Source organism: Arvicola amphibius, chromosome 7, assembly GCF_903992535.2.
Source record: "Arvicola amphibius chromosome 7, mArvAmp1.2, whole genome shotgun sequence".
Lineage (NCBI taxonomy): Eukaryota > Metazoa > Chordata > Mammalia > Rodentia > Cricetidae > Arvicola > Arvicola amphibius.
The window spans coordinates 56,777,263-56,796,452 of NC_052053.1; the positions used below are offsets into that span (position 1 = coordinate 56,777,263).

Consider the following 19,190-nt stretch of genomic DNA (forward strand, 5'->3'; position numbering starts at 1 on the left):
CCTGCCCTCTACTTCTCTTGGGTGAGTTTGCTTCTTTTTGTTCTAAAGTTTTCAAATGTTCTGTTAATTCACTAGTGTAGGATTTTTCCAGTTTCTTTATGTAGGTGTTCAGTGCTATGAACTTGCCTCTTAACACTGCTTTCATTGTGTCCCATAAATTTGGGTATCTTGTGTGGTCATTTTCATTGAATTTTAGGAAGTGTTTAATTTCTCCCTTTATTTCTTCCTTGACCCATTGATGATTCAGGTGAACATTGTTTAATTTCCATGTGTTTGTGGGTTTTCTGGAATTAGTATTGTCGTTGAATTCTACTTTTAGGCCATGGTGAGCTGATAAGGTACATTGGGTTATTTTAATTTTTTTTTATTTGTTGGGTTTGTTGCTAATTGTTGGTGAAATCTAGATTCGTCATGCAATATCTTTTTTGTTTTTCTATGGTGATTGACAGTTTTGCTGGGTATAGTAGTCTGGGCTGGCCTCCGTGGTCTATTAATGTCTGCATAATGCTTAACCACAACCTTCTGGCTTTCATTGTCTCCAGTGAGAAGTCAGGTGTAATTCTGATATGTCTGTATTTACATGTTACTTTGCCTTTTTTCTTTTTTCTTTTTTTCCTTTTTTTATGGTATTGGCCTTTTTTCTTAATATTCTTTCTTTACTCTGTATTTTTAGTGTTTTGATTATTATGTGGCGAGAGGACCTTTTATTTGGATCTAGTCTATTTGGTGTCTGTCAGCTCCTTTTGTCTTCATAATCATATCTCTCTTGGGAAAGTTTTCTATGATTTTGTTAAATAGGTTTTCTGTGCTTTTGAGTTGAAATCTACTATTCTTAGAATTGACCTTTTCATGGATATTTTTGGTTAAGCTCTTGTTAGAGTTAATATTTTATTTAACTGATGAGTTTATTTCTTCTATTGTATCTTAAGCGCTTCAGATTCTTCTATGTCTTGTATTCTGCTGTTCATGCTTGTGTTTGTGGTTACTGGCCGTTTTCTCATGATTTGTTTCTCTAATTCTCTCGGTTTGTGTGTTCTTTATTGCCTCTATTTCAGTTTTCAAGTCCTGAATAGTTTCTTTCATATGTTTGATTGCTTTTTCTTGGTTTTCTTTAAGGGATTTGCTGATGTCTTCCTTTTTTTTTTTCTCAATTTCTTTAAGGGAATATCTCATTTTCTCTTTTAGAGTTTCAAACATTCTCCTGAATTTATTTTTTAGGTCATTTTCTTCTGCTTCATCCATATTTGGTTGTTCAGGTCTTGCTGTTGTAGGGTCTTTAGGTTTTACTGGTGTTATATTGGTCTTTGCGGTGTTGCATGTGTTTTTACCTTGTCTATTCATCTTTTCCTCTAACAGGTATGGTTGGGACTGTCTGAGATTCTGTTGAATAATCTTCTAGGTGCCAGTGAATCCAAAGCTCAGACGATTGTTCCTCTTGGTACAGTCAGTGTCACAGTTCTAGTTATCCCGTTGGTTACCCCTGTTCCTGGAGATAGCTCAGTGCTCCTGGGCTTTGCTCTGCTCCCTTGGAGTTTGCTGTCTCAGGCCTACTTTGGCCTAGGTTGTCGGATTTGTCCTGTATCTGTAAATTCTGGTCTGGAACCCCTCCTGCAGAAGTCCCTGGCTTGGAGTTGGATGTGGAAAAGTTTCTGGCTCTGGTCTACTGCCTCGGAGGTCCTAGGCTCAGATGCACCCAGAATCGCAGAGGACCTGCTTACTCCCTCAGAGGTCCCAGACTCATGCTCCGACTGCAGAGGGTCCCGGTTCCTGCCTATTCCCTTTGATGTCCCAGACCAATGCCGGCACCCACAGAGCTCCTGGCTCAGGCCTCCTCCCTCTGAGGACTAGGACTCACACCTGCTCCCCACCTCCCCCCCCCCCCCCCCCCCCCCCCGCCCCCAGATCTCTTGTTTCTGCCTATTCCCTAAGAGGTCCCAGGTTCACTCATGCCCAGACTGTCAGAGGTCCTGGTTCAGGCCTCTGGGAGGTCCTAGACTTGTGCCCAGATCCACTGGGGTCCTGGCTTAGGTCTACTCCCTTGAAGGTCCTACATCTGGGCCCTCAGCGGTCTCTGGCTCACTGGCTCAGTGGTTACTTCCCTGTACCTGTTCCGGTGGAAATCGTTGACTCTGGGTCAGGTCACTGGCTCAGTCTTGGTCCACCAGTGTCCTGGGACTGGGTTTGCTTCCAGGACTGGATTTGCTTCTGGCTTCTGCTCCAGGTGGAGCTTGTTTCCTTAGGCCCTCTCTGTCCTAGGTAGCTTGTTCCGAATTAGAGTAGTTTTACAAAGTTAAAAGTTGTAATTTACATTTACTGTCATTGTTATTCTATTTTCAAAAGTAGATTTGTATAGTTTATTTCTAGTATATTAAAAAATAATTTAACTTATTTTGAGACAGGGTCTCACCACGTTACTCTGACTGGTCAGGCTGGTCTCTTGCTTTTGGATCCTGAGTGTTGAGGTTAAAGGTATGCACCACCACACCTGTCTTAGTTCTAGTATTTTTTTTTTTTTTTTTTGGTTTTTCGAGACAGGGTTTCCCTGTGGTTTTGGAGCCTGTCCTGGAGCTAGCTCTTGTAGACCAGGCTGGTCTCAAACTCACAGAGATCCGCCTGCCTCTGCCTCCCGAGTGCTAGGATTAAAGGCGTGCGCCACCACCGCCCGGCTTTTTAAAAGTTTTTTTTTGTTCTTTTAGAAACTTAGCATATGTCATTGATATTTTATATATGGGAGAGCAAGATTAAGTATGAATTTACACACACACACACACACACACACACACACACAAATAGATAGTTTTGCCAGGTGTTGGTAGCACATCCTAGCACTTGGGAGGCAGAGGCAGGTGGATCTCTGAGTTTGAGGCCAGCTTGGTCTACAAAGTCATTTCCAGGATAGTCAGGGCTCCACAAAGAAACCCTGTCTTGAAAAACATGCACACACACACACACACGCAGTAGGATTAAAATAGCCAGATTTTTTGTTTAGTGGTAAGAAATACATGCAAAGAATAAACATCTCCATGCAAACATTTTCCATTGTAGGAACAGTGTGTTCTAATACTTTGTAAGGTACCTTGTGCTTACATGTTTTGTTATTGAATTGTTAAAAGGATTTAAAAATGTTGTAAAGTGCCTATGTTGTGTTACATAACTTTTCCTGAGGGTACACAACACACATGTTTACTTACCCCAGATGGGGATCCCAAAATAGATCAAAGTACAAATACCACAAAGTTCAGCTTGGTGAACCATTGAGTTTTATTGTGGTTATTCAGAAATATGGGTGAGGGGTTATACAGGAGCAGAAATGATATACAGACAGGTGCATCACCAATGCCCACCCCAGCACAGGTGACAGCCCACAAAAGTTGGGAACCTGGAGCACACTGCACAACCTGTAGGCCCTCAACAGATTGGAGTGTCCTTTCCAAGTGATTCTGGTCTGAATTTTGTCAAGGCAGTTCAGCTGGTTTCTACTTTTAGGTAGCTGTTTGGTCTCAGTCTTCTTTGTAGCTCAGCTTCACTGAGTCTGCTTTGTATCCCAACTTCCTTGTGTGAGAGAGACCTCAGCTTTTATTGCTTACTCTGACAAGGAGGGACCTAGTGAATCTGGTCAGTTTCAGGGAGTTGGTGAAGCTATTTTGAGTTGTTGTTCACTTTCCTTTTAAAGGAATTTCCCTGCAGGAATGTTTCAATCTTGGAGGAAACTTTTGAACAGCCTGGCATTAGAAAACACTCACAAAGAGGCTGTTACAGTTTTTTTTCCTGCTCATATCATCTCTAATATACTATTTGTATATTAGACATTTATTTAATTTTCCTGGGCTGACAATTTCAATATATTAAGACATGAAGGTTTCTTAATGTCTGATAGTCTATATTTTTCTGTTCAACATAGTAATGGAATTTTTCTGGCCTCTGTGGGATGTTGTTGCTATGTTTAGGCATTGTGCTGCTTGCTTTATGCACATTGCATCGCTAAGGTATCATAGCCTCACCATGAAGGGACAAAAAAAGTGTTTCTGTTTAATAAATGATAACACTGAGGTGTGGAATAAGCCGTCCAAGGTACTTCAGACAAAGAACAACAGAAGTATATCTGGGAATTAAAGCTGTTCTGCTCTGTTTTCAAGATCATCTTTTACCTTTCTATTTAGGCAATAAAATTGAAATATTTTTGGGTTGTAATGGAATTTGTGTTTTTTTCTGTGGGCTATCTATGTGGGGAGATATTGGATGGTGGTCATTCTCCTTTTAAAAATACTAATTGATACCCAGATTGCAAAGCTGATTTTCTTTACATTTGTCTGTCTGTTTATCCATCCATCTGTCGGTGCACATTGATGGAAGTCAGGACCTTCATAGTTGAAGGTCCTCTCCCCTTTGTGGATTTCAGTGATTGAACTTAGGTTACCATGTCTGGCAGTATATGCATCCACTGAGTCATCTTATTGGCTTCTAACAATGATTTTAAAAAAGTTAACAAAACACTTAATTACTTAATTGCTTGAAAAATTGTGATAAAACAGTAATGTTGGAAAATTTGAGATCTCTTTTCAAAAGTGACGAGTTTGTAGGCTTGTACAGATGGTTTTAGGCCAAGCGTTGACTTAGTTATGCCATCTAGTAACATTGCCTCTCGATTGAATAATATGGTTATAGCCATGTTTGAAGGACAATTGTGGCTTACAAAACTTGAGGAAAAAACTCATTTGTATTGGCAGTCAGCCAGTATTTTATAAGCTGCAATTTTCCTTAGAAAAATTGGTGGTTTGTAGCCCCATAATTTGTGGTTTTTCTGAACTTGTAAAAAGATCATATATATTTAAAAATGACCTTATCAGTTTAATATTTTAATTGACATGTGTCAGATTTTTGTTATGTTACAGCATTTATTTAATTTTCCTGGGCTGACAATTTCAGTAATTTCTGTAGCATGATTATATCTTCCCGTCCCACTTACTACAAACAAACCTAAAAATTAAAAACACTTTCAGTAAAGTCCCAAGAGGATGTGAATGTGTTACTTGGTAAAATGTTTGTAGAATCTATGAGATTTCATTACTTACCCACTGCTTCCTGAATGTTTTGAATTAAGTTGTGGTGTGTGGTTTGTTCAGTGTTCTGCATTTTTAATATTTTTACTCCCAGAGACAGTGTTTCTTTCTGTAGCGCTGGCTGTCCTGGAGCTATCTCTGTAGACCAGGTGGTCTGAAACTCTGAGATCCTCCTGCCTTTGCCTCCCGAGTGCTGGGAGTGGCCTGTTTTTGATGCTGCCACTGTTGCTTTTTCCCACGCAGATGAAAAAGAACAATGCATTTGAAATGCCTCCTTATGTACTTTGTTGTAATGGTTTGTGTGTAGATTGTTTGTGATATTATTCAAGATTTGTGTCTTTGCTTTTAGGCTAATATTAAATGGGGTATAATATCCTTCCTGCTTGAATGATTTCGACAAGCCAAACTAATAGTTTTATTTCTGTGTCCAGGGAAGTTTCTCCTCCCCTCTTCTCTCCTTTTTCTTTCCCTCTCTTTCCATTCTCCAGTATTGCCTAGGCTGACCTCCTGGGCCCAGCCCATCAATTCTTATCAAGTAACCAATAAAGGCAAGTGCTTTAAATACTTCACTCAGGATTTACTTAAAAAGTATCGAAATTATCGGAATTTACTAACTTATATTCATGATTGAACATTGGAATTACCTGAGAGTTTGAAAAAGCACAAATGTTTGAGTGTCTTTCTTGTGATTCTAATTTAATTGGTCTGATATGGTGTCTAAGTCATTATAGAGTTTTAGAAGTAGTCCCAATGTGCATCTGAGACTGAGGAGTCAGTGTTCTAGAAGTTTTATCAGCTCATTCAAAGGGGAAAAACTTGATTTCAGAGAATACATTATCACCTTTGGAGTTTACAAAACTTTTAATTTTGAGATTAGCTTCATATGCTGTTATATAAGAAATAACAAATCGATCTTTGTAATGTCATTTCAAGAATGTTACATAAATGTAATCCTTTAGTATGGTGATTCTCAACCTGTGGGTCTTGACCTTTGGAGTCAAATAACACTTTTACAGGGGTCAAATCACAGGGGTCAAATATATAAGATATCCTGCATATCATGATCACATTATAATTCATAACAGCAAAAATACAGTTATGAAATATCAATGAAATATTTCTATGGTTGGGGGTCACCACAACATGGAGAATTATATTAAAGGGTCACGGTGTTGGAAAGGTTGAGAACTACTGCTTTAGTTTGTCAGCTTTTAAGATTGTTCTTTTTTAAAAAATTCAATGTAATTCTCTTAAGATTCATACAGATTGTTTGATGTGTTAGTAGCTAAATAGTTTTCTGTGTAGGTAGATACATATCACAATTTGTTTAATCATTCACCTGTTGGAGAATGTTTGGGCTGTTTCCAATTTGGCTATTACTAATAAAGAAGCTATTTGAACATGTCTTTGTGTAGTTGTAATTTTCTGTGTCTCTGGAGTAATTGTTGAAAGTGCAGGTGCCGAATTGTTTGATTAAAGTTCTGTAAGGCATTGCTGTATCTTTTCAGATTTGTTTTATACACCCACCCATGGATACAGAGGTATATCTATCTATCTGAGAGATAGAAGAGAGTCTGTTTTTTGTTTTTCAAGATGATTTCTCTGTGTAGCCCTCATTTTGTATACCAGGTTGACCTCAAACTTAAGAGATTCATTTGCGTCTGATTCCTAAGTGCTGGGATTAAAGGCATGTACCTCCAGGCCTGGCTTCTTGTATTTTTAAGCTATGTTTACCACCACTGTTTTAAATGATACAGTTTTTTCACACACATTTGCTTGCCCACTAACATTTTAACAGAAAAATTGAGTCCTTAAAGAGCAGTTTTGCTCATTTTCTGGTTGGATTGCCTCTTTTACTTTTTCATTTTGAAAATTAAAAAAATATATTTTAGTGAGAAATCCTCCATTAGGTCTGAGGTTTGAAATTTTCTCCCAGCCTGTAGCTTTTCTCTTTAATACAGGCCATAGGCTTTATGAGGGTATCTGTAAATCTTCCCTGTCAGAATCTTGATTCTGAAGTCAAATTTAAGAACTCCATTGGCTGTATGATCTATGGAGTTTTTGTTTTGTTTTATCCTAAAAATGAAAGAGGTTTATAATTTTACTTTTAAGTCTATGCTGCATTTTAATTTTTTAAAATAAAGTTTGGGGTATTGATTAAAGTTTCTTGGATCTTACAGATGTCTAGTTCCTTCAGCCTCATTTGTTGAAAAGACTGTTGTAAGGAGGCTGCTTGTTGGTTCTCAGCTGCTCGGTGGCTTAGACCAGAAATAATCACACAGAAACTGAATTAAAGCACTGCTTGGCCCATTAGCTCTAGCTTCTTATTGGCTAACTCTTACATATTAATTTAACCCATCTTCATTAATCTGTGTATTACCACGTGTCTTACCGGCTAAACTTTCTGCGACTGTTTCTGGCGGGACTGTATGGCTTCTCTCTGACTCTTTCTCCCAGCATTTAGTTTTGTTTTCCCTGCCTACCTCTATTCTCTGCACAGGCCCAAGACAGTTTCTTTATTAACCAATGGTATTCACAACATACAGAGGGGAATCCCACATCAAAAAAGCATTTTTCTACCACTGAATTGCTTTTATACTGTTGTAAAAAATTGTTTCAGCATGCTTTGTGTATCTGTGTTTGAGTTCTGTTTCTGTTTGTCGCTTTTAATACTGTGTAATCTTGGTTACTAAAGCCATATAATAATGATTAAATGGGTGGAGTGTTCCATCTTGTTCTTTTTCAAAACTGATTTCACTATCCTAATTGTCTGTCTGTCTGTCTGTCTGTCTGTCTGATCTCTCTCTATCATCTATCTATCTATCTATCTATCTATCTATCTATCTATCTATCTATCTATCTATCTATCATCTATCATATTTTTTTGAGACAGCATTTCTGTGTGGCCCTGACTGTCCTGGAACTCACTCTGTAGAGCAAGCTGGCCTAGAAATCAGAGATCTGCCTTCCTCAGTTTCCTGAGCACTGGGATTAAAGGTTTGTGCTAATACCTCCTGGCTTGCCTTGAGGTTTTATAGTCTGTTCCTGTTTCCTGCTCTTTTTTTTGCTTCTGAACTGCTGATGCCCTATTTTCCTGCTGACTTCACATTTCTGCTGTCAGACCTTCCTTGCTGTGATGGATTGTGTCCCTTTTGGAACTGTAACCCAGATAAACCTTTTCTCCCTAAACTGCTTTTGTCACAATATTTTGTTACACCAGCAGTTAAGATAGTTGTCTGGTGCTTGTGGCGAAAGTCATGGAAAGATAGGGTATAGAAAAACAAAAATTGAATTGCCTTCTGGAAGTGGAAGGGAGTTTTGTGATCAGCATTGATAATGCTAACCGGGAAAAGAACAAATGAGAGTGAAAAAGTGATTTGTTAGACAATAGTCTAGTGATATTTGCTTCATAAAGTCACATTCTCTGGGGTTCCTGTTTGTTCTTCCCCCAATTCGTTGACTGGATATTACTAAGGAAAATGGAGGGCTTTTTAGATTTTTGTGTGGTTTGAAAACAGTACTTAGGGTGTAAGTGTGTGTGTGTATCCATGTACAAACATGTGGAGGTCAAGGGTCTTCCTTCATATCGTTCTTATTTTTCGGGATAGTCTCTCACTGAATCTGGAACTCATTATTTCAACTAAACTGACTGCTGGTGAGCTTCAGGTATCACCAGCAGGAGTGAAGGCAGGTACCTTTGGATACTTTATTAAAATATTTAATAATTTGGATATTTAGTAATCATATTTTTATGATTTTTTAAAATTTGTGCATGGTTTCTATTTCAGTGCTAGACATGTAAATGATTATTTTACTCCTGCTAATGATAGTATTATTTTATTCCTGTTAAAAGAATGGTATAGCAGAAAGAGCTGTCATTGCCCTTCAGGAGTTTTTAATCTCAGTCATAAGTCACATTCCCAAGACATATGCTATTATAAAATATAAGATGTATACTATTGTGCCTAAATTTGTGGTACAAATACAAGTGAAGTCAGAATAAGTGAAAACACAATAGATGGCTCCATAATAAGAAAACATTTGTGTGTCAGGCTGTTTAATTTTAGAGGCAGAAAAGCATAAATATGACTGCTACTGCTGCAGAAATTTTACTTTTCTATCCGTCTGCCCATTGGGAGCAAGGTCCCTTGGCTGGCCTACAACTCAAGTCTCTGCCTGTCCAGTGCTGGGGTCATAGTTGCTTGCCATGCTAGGCCTTTGTTTAAATTAAAAAAAAAATTTGTGTGTTGAGTTTGTCCTGCATATGTATCTGTGCACCACTTGGAAGGCTGCTGCCCAAGATGTTGAGAGGTTTCGGTCCCACCTGATCCCTCACCCGTTCAGTCCCAATGAAACACACAAAGGTCTACATTAATGATAAGCTGGTTGGCCTAGTAGCTCAGGCTTCTTATTAATTCTTACATCTTAAATTAGCCCATTATTCCTGTCATGTTAGCCATGTGGCTTGGTACCTTTCATCAGTGAGGCATTTTCATCTTGCTTCCTCTGTCTCTTGGTGACAACTGCAAACTGAATCTCTCCTCTTCCCAGGATTCTCCCGTTCTTGCCCTGCCTCTGCTTCCTGCCTGGCTACTGACCAATTAGCATTTTATTAAACAAGTACAAGAAACAAATCCTTACAGGGTAAAACCATTGTTCCACAGCACAAGGAGACCAGAGTTAGGGATTCAGTCCCCTGGAACTGCAGTTACAAATGGTTGTGAATTTGAGCACTAGGAGTCGAATCCAGGTCATTTAGAAGAGCAGCCCGTGTTCTTCTTTCTTCCTTCCCTCCCCTCCCCTTCCCTCATTCTTAGAGACAGGTTCTCTATGTATCCCTGACTGATCTGGAACTCTGTAGACCATGTTGGCCTCACACTCAGGGATCAGCCTGCCTCTGCCTCCTGAGGCTGGGATTAAAGTGTATGCCACCACCACCCAGCTCAGCTCTTCTTTTTTTAAAAATAAATTCATGTGCATTGCGTGAGGCTAGGATAGTTTTTTTTTCTCTTGAAAATCAGTTTTATCAGTTCTATGCAGTCTGTACTGAAATTGGGTTTTCCTGCTCAATTCTGTTGGTTGGTATGATGATTTTATTAAATAACCAGAACCTAGGTTATGCTTCTTTTATGCAGCTGTCTTCTGTTACTGGCAATTAGATAGCTTTTGGTTTGTCTGTGGGGGAAATCTTCATATACTTGGGCATTTCCTAGAACATGTCACATCACACTAGGTCAAAGAGAATTGTTGTTAGCCTTTTTTGTCAAACTTTCTTTTGGAACCACCAGCTCTTCAATAATGACACTGAGACTTAACTATTACTTATGAAATCCTGACCTTTAGCTTAGCTCTTATAACTTAAATTAACCAGTTTCTATTAATCCACATCCTGGCTTTTTACCTCTCTCCTGTTCTGTATGTCTGACTTCCTCAGTGTCTTGCTGGTGTCTCCTTGCTGTGCCAGATTCTAATCCTGAGTCTGCCAGGAAATCCTGCCTAACCTCTCCTGAGTAGCTATTGGCTCTTCAGCTTTTTATTAAACCAATCACAATGACAAATTTTCACACAGTGTACAAATATCCTGCAACAGAGAATCTTTGGAAATACTTTAGTGTTTCACTGATACATGATTAGCTTTGTGAAATTGTAAATGATCATAGTAGACTTTATAATTGTAATAAGAACAGCTCCACATTTACTGAATGTTGGGTACCACACATTTTGCTGAGCAACTTTAAATCATGGCAATACCTATATTTATTTTTAAAATTTAAACATAACAGCTCTGTGAAGTGTGAGTACTGCTTTTATTCCTCCTCTTTAGAGGGATAACGGAGGTTACACTTCTAAAGTTACACAGTTAGCAAGACAGGGACTTGAACCTGGGTTGTCTGACTGATTTCAGAGTCTATTTACTTTCTTACTACTACTCTCTCCTCAAATAATGCCTTTTTGGGAAACTATAATCATGGGAATTTAGAGACCTGCTTCTGTTTTGGATTCTATACTTGTATTCTTCTTACACATATGTTGCCTGTTTTATTAAATAGAGTGTAAAATATAATGAGTAAACCCCCTGATTTTGTGAATAGGCATTTCACAGGGCAGGTGTTTCACATTAACAAATGGCTATCTTTTATAAAGGCATTTTGGGACCTAAGTGGGTGGGGATTCCATTTTCCATGCATTCCTCCACGGGTGAGTGGGGATTCTGTCTTCCGTTCATTTTTCCACAGGTGAGTGGGGATTCTGTCTTCTGTGCATTCTTCCACAGGTGAGTGGGGATTCTATCTTCTTTGCACTCCTCCAAGGTTTTTCTTATTGGAAATGTGGGACAAGAAATTTTCTTTTAAGCATGTGAGGTGAACATTGCACAACATCCCTTCTGATTCTGTTCCTGAGCACTTAGTATCTTTGCCTTATTGAGGTCAAAGGGATGGGAAATTGAAGTTTTTCTTAGTGCATTTTCAGTTATAGGATCTTAATGTAGATAAAGTCTCTTTGCAGCTATCGCTCTTGGGAAGTAATAGAAAGTAAACTTTGGTAGAGAAGTAGCAGTCTGTAATACTCAGTTTCAGTAGATATTCTAGAACAGTTCTCTGGTACAGTTTGTAAAGTATTGTACACATTCAACTCTTGATTGTTGTCACAGTCCTATCAGTCAAGTAAGTAGATAAGTAGGCTGCAGTATTCCTACAGAAATGGAGAAAACTAGCTGAGCAGTTGCAGAACTTTAGAACAATTCATACAACATCTTTGGTGTTTTTTTTGTCCCCTCCCACCCCAGAAAATTATGTGCAACAATTTTTATACTGCTGTGGTTACTACTTTTGTATCATTGATAATGTACCTTGATTTATTGACATTTACTATGATATAATCTTATTTTAAAGGTTTAGGAAATACTCTAGGGATTTGCATTGTCTTATAGTCATTGTTAAATTAATAAATGATATAATTCTTTAGATATCAGCTAATGGAATACTTTACTCCTTAGAGGCTATAATCTTGCTTCAAGGAGATAAAGTGATACATAAAATAAGTAAAGGAAATAAATCTAAAAATAAGAAATAAATCTAGAAATAACATATTAGGACAGCTATGCTTTCTTTTAGTAAATGTCTCTTTTCTCTCACACTATTGTCCAAGCTGACCTGGAACTTACAGTATAGCTCAGGCGAACTTACAGTATAGCCCAGGCTGACCTTGAACTATAGATGATCTTCTCAAGTTCTGATTTACGTTAGTGTATTTCTTGTGAATGTAGTGTTTATCTGGATAGTTTTAACCTTGCCTAAGAAGCCAAGACATAGTCTGCCTTTTAAAAAAAATTTTTATTTTTATTCTATTTATTTTATTTTGAATTGGAGACAGGGTTTGTCTATGTAGATCAGACTGGTTTTAAACTCACAAAGATGCATCTACCTCTGCCTCCCAAGTGTTACAGTTAAAGTTGTGTGCCAGCATGTTAAGCTTTTTAATGTTTTGTTTTGGTTTGGTTTTGTTTTGTCTTTGCTATGTAGTCCAGGTTGACTTTGAACTAGTGATTATCTTGGCTCAGCCTTCTGGGTTCTTAGGTAATGACATCTGCCACCACACCCAGGATTTTTCTTAGTATTAAAGTGTTGTGGGTAGTTTATTTTCAGCTGCAGAGTTTTTGATAACTTGAGTTAGGTATTGGAAGCTGTGGATGTTAATGAGAAAATAATGTGGAAACTTCAGGCTATCCCTTACCACTTTTTGAGACAAAGCTTCATTATGCAGCCATGGCTGTCCTGGAACTCACTATGCAGACCAGGCTGGCCCTGCCTCAGAGATTCTCCTGCTTCTGCTTCCTGAGTGCTAGGCTTAAAGGTATGTGCCACTATGCCTGAATATTCTCATTTTAATATACCAAAATCACAAGCCCTTTCTTTTTTTAGTTTTAACTCTTTGGATTACTTTTCTTTTTTAAATATATTTATTTATTTATTATGTATACAATACTCTGTCTGTGTGTATGCCCGCAGTACAGAAGAGGGCACCAGATCTTATTACAGATGGTTGTAAGCCACCATGTGGTTGCTGGGAATTGAACTCAGGACCTTTGAAAGAGCAGGCAATGCTCTTAACTGCTGAGCCATCTCTCGAGGCCCCTGGATTTTTTTTTTTTTTTGAAACTCTTACCTTGTTAGAGATTCTTTTCCTTAATTTATTTCAGAAAAAATTACTTTAGTGTAGCTAAGTTTTAATAGACTCAAGGTATTTCATTTTATTTTATTTATAATAAAGTGCCCTTTAGCTACCCCTTACAGCTTTAGTTTTGCTATAAATGGGAATAGATCAGACAGACAAATGCCATCTTCCTTCCCACTACCCATTTGTTGTCCAGGATCAAACCCAGGGCCTTGTTGCATACTAAACAAGGGACCTGCTACTGAGATATAACCAAACCCACAAGTATTGTTCTTTTTGTACCTGGTTTATGACCTTTAGGGTATCTGTGCTCTACTGAAGATGCAGTTTTTTCTTTGCTTTTTGTTTGATAGAGTTTCAATAAATATTTGGTAGTTTATATCATAAATTCTCTGAAGCTTGATTGAGGTCTTTGTCATTCAGTTTACAATTTTTTAGATGGTTTTGCAAGAATATAGTTACCTATAAGTCTTAGGATTTTTATTGTTGTAAAGAGACATCATGACTACAGCAACTCTTAGAAAGGAAAACATTTAATTGGGGTGGCGGCTTACAGTTTCATAGGTTTAGTTAGTCCATTATCACTGTGTCAGGACGCGGTGCATTCAGGCAAGAATAATGCAGAGAAGAAACTGAGAGTTCTACAACTTGATGTGCAGGCAACAGAAGCAATTGCATGCCACAGAGCTTAGCTTGTGCATAGGAGACCTCAAAGCTGTCTCTACAGTGACACACTTCCTCCAACAAGGCCACATCTACTCCAGCAAAGCCATACCTCCTAATAGTGCTACTCCCTATGGGGCCATTTTCTTTCAAACCTTTTTTTTTCACTCAGCTTTCTGTAGCTTGTTATTTTAACATGTACATATTGAAAAAAAGTAAAAACTGGATTATGGATAAATTACATGAAATATTTTTCCTACCATTGACTAGGAATGGAAAGTTCTGTAACTGCTTTATTTGCCTGAAATAATCTTTAAGTTATTTAATTAAGTTCAGCTATAATTAGTTATATGTCATTTGAATCCTGCCTATATTGTGATTTCTGTATTTGCCTGTATTAATAACATGAATGTCTAGAAAAATTAAAAATTGGGCCATTGAACAGATACAAAATATTGCCTAAATGAAGTACTCTGTGTAGTATTACTCTCCTGAGAAAAGGGGAGGAAAAATGTTAAGTACAAACTAGGTCAGGCGAGGGAAATGGGTCAATGGACCAAGAGTATTGCACTGCAAGCATGAGGATCTGAGCTCCAAAACCCCGTCCCAGGTAAAAAAGTGTGTGCCTGTCACCCCAACACTGTGGAACGGATCTTGTGAGCTTGCTGACCAGTCATCCTAGGTGACATGCTGATCTTCTAGTTCACAGAACTTGTCTGTGAAGGCATTAAGACAGAGAATAGGACACCCAAATGTCCTGCACTGGCCTTTGCTTGAAGTACATGAATGTGTACATGAATCACACATAGGGCCCTCCAAATAAGGACGGGAAGATCATTGGATGATCCTGGGATTTGAACAATGTCCCAAAGAAGTTACTTGGTTGGTATCTTTACTAAGAATATTTACCCTCTGGAGGCTTATTTTTTTTTGAGAATTGTTCTTGTCTTAGGCTTTTGATGAGTTGTAGAAGTCTGTGGTTATGTCTTGTTTGCTTTGTGATGAAAGTTTCTAGCATAAAGCTTCAAGTTCTTTTTTTGTTGTGATGACTGGTTATGATAATAGAAAACTGATTTGGATTGCTCTTTGTTAAAACTAGTTCTAAAGGAGGAATGAAATTTAAAATACATAGTTTTATATTTTATTTGTATTTCAATGTTGTCTTTCTCTTTGTTTGCTTGTGTATTTGAGATAGCCTCACTATGCAGCCTGGGCTGGCTTGGAATTTGCTATGTAGCCAACCTGGACTCAAACTCACTTGAACTCACCAAGATTAACCTGACCTTTGTCTCCTGTGTACTGGCATTAAACCATGCCCGCCTTATGGTTGTCACTTTAAAAGAAGCAGGTAAACTAGAAAAGTTGACTCAGCTCTTTGAAAACTACTGCCCAAAGAAAGGAAGCCATTTAACTACACTAGTTGAATTTCTTTTGAATTTTCACTGTAAGATTAAGGCAATGTAAAAAAAAAATCTGTTAACCTGAGTGTATGTATTTTTATAAATTTTCTATATAAGTTAGCGTAGTGTTTTACTGATACAGTTCTCCCTGATTTTGTTATGAAAATCTTAAATATGCAGAAAGCTGAAGTAATTATGTTCTTTTTAAAATATTTATTTATTATGTATACAATGTTCTGTCTGTGTGTATGCCTGAAGGCCAGAAGAGGGCACCAAAACCTCATTACAGTGGTTGTGAGCCACCATATGTGGTTGCTGGGAATTGAACTCAGGGCCTTTGGAAGAGCAGGCAATGCTCTTAACCACTGAGCCATCTCTCCAGCCCAATAATTATGTCCTTTAATCGGTGTAACATCTATTTCCTTCTATTTATCTCACATTTTCTATCAGTCTGTCTTTTGATAAAGATAAAAATTAATTTTATTGCTCATAATATTTTATCATTCTTGTTTTCTGTTTTAGATTTTATGTCTATGAGTATTCTGCCTGCATGTATATATGTGCATCACATACATGCCTGGTGCTGATGGAGGTTAAAAGAAGGTGGTATATTCTCTGAAACTGGAGTAACCTTTGGTTTTAAACAACCATGTGAGTCCCAGGATCTGAACCTGTGTCCTCTGCAAGAACAAGTGCTCTTACGCACTGAGCCATCTCTCCACTCCCTCATTTCATCATCCTTTTAATTAAAGAACAATACTTATTTGTACATTTTTGCTAAAATTTATATGTAAAATGCACAGTTCTTAAGTATGTCATGAATGGTGGTCATTAATTAAGCATCTGACTTTAAGGATCCGCTAGTCCTGCAGATGAAAACATGGATAAGGTACTGTCTGCCTTCATGGTGCAGTAGGAGAGAGACATAGGAAAGAAAGTTTAGTATAATAATATTCAGAACTTGTGAATAATATAAATAACAGGTCTTGCTTTAAGATGCCAAAGGCAAGAGGAATTGGAGAGGTTTAGGGAGGACGAAAAGCAACAGTCAGAAGGCCTGTAAGACTGTTTTTTTTTTTTCTTTCCTTTTAGTTTTTCAAGACAGGGTATCTCTGTGTAGCCCTGGTGGGTCTGGAACTTGCTCTGTAGGCCAGACTGTCTTGAATTCACAGAGATCCGCCGGCCTCTGCCTCTAGAGAGCTGGGATTAAAGGTGTGCATCACCATGCCTAGCCAAGGGTGTGTTTTCTTAAACCATTTCACTCTGCCCATATATGTTGGTTCTATTCTTTCTGAGGACCTACTTTCTCTTTCTACTACAAATATGTGACTGCTCTCATAGCCTTTATTTTAGTTTTAACATTTCTAAGTAACACATAGACATACCAAATTTTTACTTTATTTTAATGTCCAAATTTTTGGGAGGTAGACTCTGATTGGCTCAGTCTTTCCTCAATAATTTTTGAGCACAACATTTTGGAATATGTATACTGTCCCGGAAGCTTGCTTTTATGTTTTTTCTGAGTTGTCTTTGTGTTGGGGAAGGTTAGAAGATGCCATTCCCAGAGCAGGTGTTTGTGTGTGGGCTATTGTAAATTAGGTAGATACTGAAAACTTTTTTGTTTCTAATTACAAGTGTGATCATTTTCTAGGAAAGATGTAGATATAGTAATAATATGAAGAAGGCAGGTTCTGGTGGCACACACCTTTGATCTCAGCACTTGGGAGGCAGAGGCAGGCAGATCTTTGTGAGTTCGAGGCCAGCCTGGTGTACAGAGTGAATTCTAGGACAGCCATGGCTTTACAGAGAAATCCTGTCTCAAAAAAGAAACAAAAGAATAACAGGAAGAGAAAGAGGAGGAGGAGGAAGAAGAATTGCATAGAAGGGAACGAGATAAAGGAGATGAAGCACTGTTTAGGTTGAAGTAGGGGCAAATAAACTTCCAGGAGAAAGGGGGAACTAAACTCTTGTGTAGCAGTGTGAAAGAGCTGTGCGTCTCATAGAAGCACAACAGGAGAAAGATGAAGAATGATGTGTTTAGGTAACTTAACTGTAAGCAAGTCTGTACACTTGCAGGATAAATTTAGCAGATAGAGGTCAGAGAAGCAGGGAAATTGAATTAATTCATGGGGAACCTTGGCTGAGGAAGGTACAGTCAGATTTGTTTCTTGAAGAAAGTATCATTTTAGATTGGGTATCGTGTCCCAGAACTCCAGAGGCAAAGGCAGGTGGTTCTCTAGGCCAGCCTTTTCCAGGCATTAAATCTTCAGTATTTAATTTTTTATTTGATGTGAGGAGTGGATGGAAGCGTAAGATGATTCCTCTTGTTCTTCTGACTTCTGATTTTGAATTGGAATATCAGCCAAAATAAGAGGTTTAGGAGAGGACTGGAGAGGTAGTTCAGCAGTTATTAGCATTTTTGGGGGGTGACTCAGGTTTGGTTTCCAGCACCTTTTGACATTTCTGCTCTGTACCTGTACTTGGTTCATCTGAACATAGCTGGAAACACATATCAGTGTACATAGACAACCATATTTTCAAATTCGTTTGTTTTTGTTTTTGAGACAGAGTTTCTCTGTGTAGTCTTGGCTGTTAAAGAACTCGATTCACATTTCCACCTGCCTCTGCCTCTCAAGATCTTGGATTAAAGATGTGCACCAGCAATGCCCGGCTTCAAATTTTTGACCTTAAAAAACTCATGTGGGTCATTAATGCTGCCAGGCAATCATTGCTTAGTCCACTTATTCTACTCCTAGATAGTTGTTGGGTTACAAGATTTTTTTCTCTCCATTTTATAATATAAACCAGATTGTATAGCTCATGTTGACCTTGAGTTTAAAATTATCTTGTCCTTTTGTCTATGAGAAAAAGCTATGCATCACAAGGGACTTGTTTTTCTTTTTTTTTTTTTTTTTAACCCATAACACCTTCACTTCCATTCAGCTGATAACCTTGCTCCCTACTTCTCTAAAGGCAATGAAGCATTATGTACCTATGCATTTTTTGTCCTCATTTTTCTTTTTTAAATTTTTTTATTATTTGGTAATTTCACATCATGAGCCCTGTTATGCTCACCTCCCAGTCTTTCTGTTTCACCCCTTTCCCCCTGTGACTGCCACCCCCCTGAAAAAAGCAACCCCCCCAAACAAGTCCATTTTGTGTGGGCCATATGTTCACCAGAGCATGGTCAAATTCGTAGTGGCCAGCCCTGCAAGGGAGGATGAGTCTTTCTCCATCTGCATTTGTTCCAGAAGCCATCAGCTAAGGAGAGCCATTAGGTGGCCTGAGCAGACATTAACATTACTTTAGGCCACAGTCCCTATCACAGGCCTCTAAATGGGCTTGAGTATAATCAGGCCTCAGACATCAAACACAGCCCTTGACTGTATCACCACCACTGACCCATTCATGGCTCTCAGTGACTCCATGGATCATGAGCCTCAACATGGTCTCAGGAGGTTACCACAGACCATTCACCTCAGCATGGCTCCTGAGGCAGCAAAGCCTGAGGACATCATTGAGGCAATCTTAGGCTTCATTGTGGCCTGGGACAACAGCATGGACTACCAGTACCTACATGACCTCAGGTGGTGTTGTGGACCAAGGTGGTCCTTTGAGAAGGTCCCATCTTTATTTCTGGACTCCATCATTGCCCAGAGTCAGGGGAGTTCTGAGGCCCGGCCACAGGTTTGGGGGTTGAGTCTGTGTCTGCTTAAGCTTCAGGCTGTTGTACACCATCCTTCCAACCTTGTTGGTCAATGACAGCATGTAGACCTCAGTCCTTTCACCTGTCACCATTATCAACGTCTCCAGTTTTGCCTCTCTTCCTAGTGCATGCTGTGCTCCACTTTTTTCTGTCTTTCCTACCTCTCCATCACATATTTGTTTGGCC

General features: G+C 38.5%; 1 protein-coding gene across 8 annotated transcripts in view; it reads left to right on the top strand.

Moving 5' to 3' along the window:
• Positions 1–19,190, top strand: part of LOC119818587 (spermatid perinuclear RNA binding protein) — a 139,598-nt gene that overhangs the window by 20,415 nt on the left and 99,993 nt on the right. The window contains exon 1 of one of the 8 annotated variants that reach the window (XM_038336129.1): positions 15,852–15,949. The exons of the other annotated variants lie outside the window; for them this stretch is intronic. The gene's annotated coding sequence lies outside the window, so the exon portion shown is untranslated. Of the gene's footprint in view, positions 1–15,851; positions 15,950–19,190 lie in introns of those variants that run through there. 8 annotated transcript variants of the gene reach the window in all.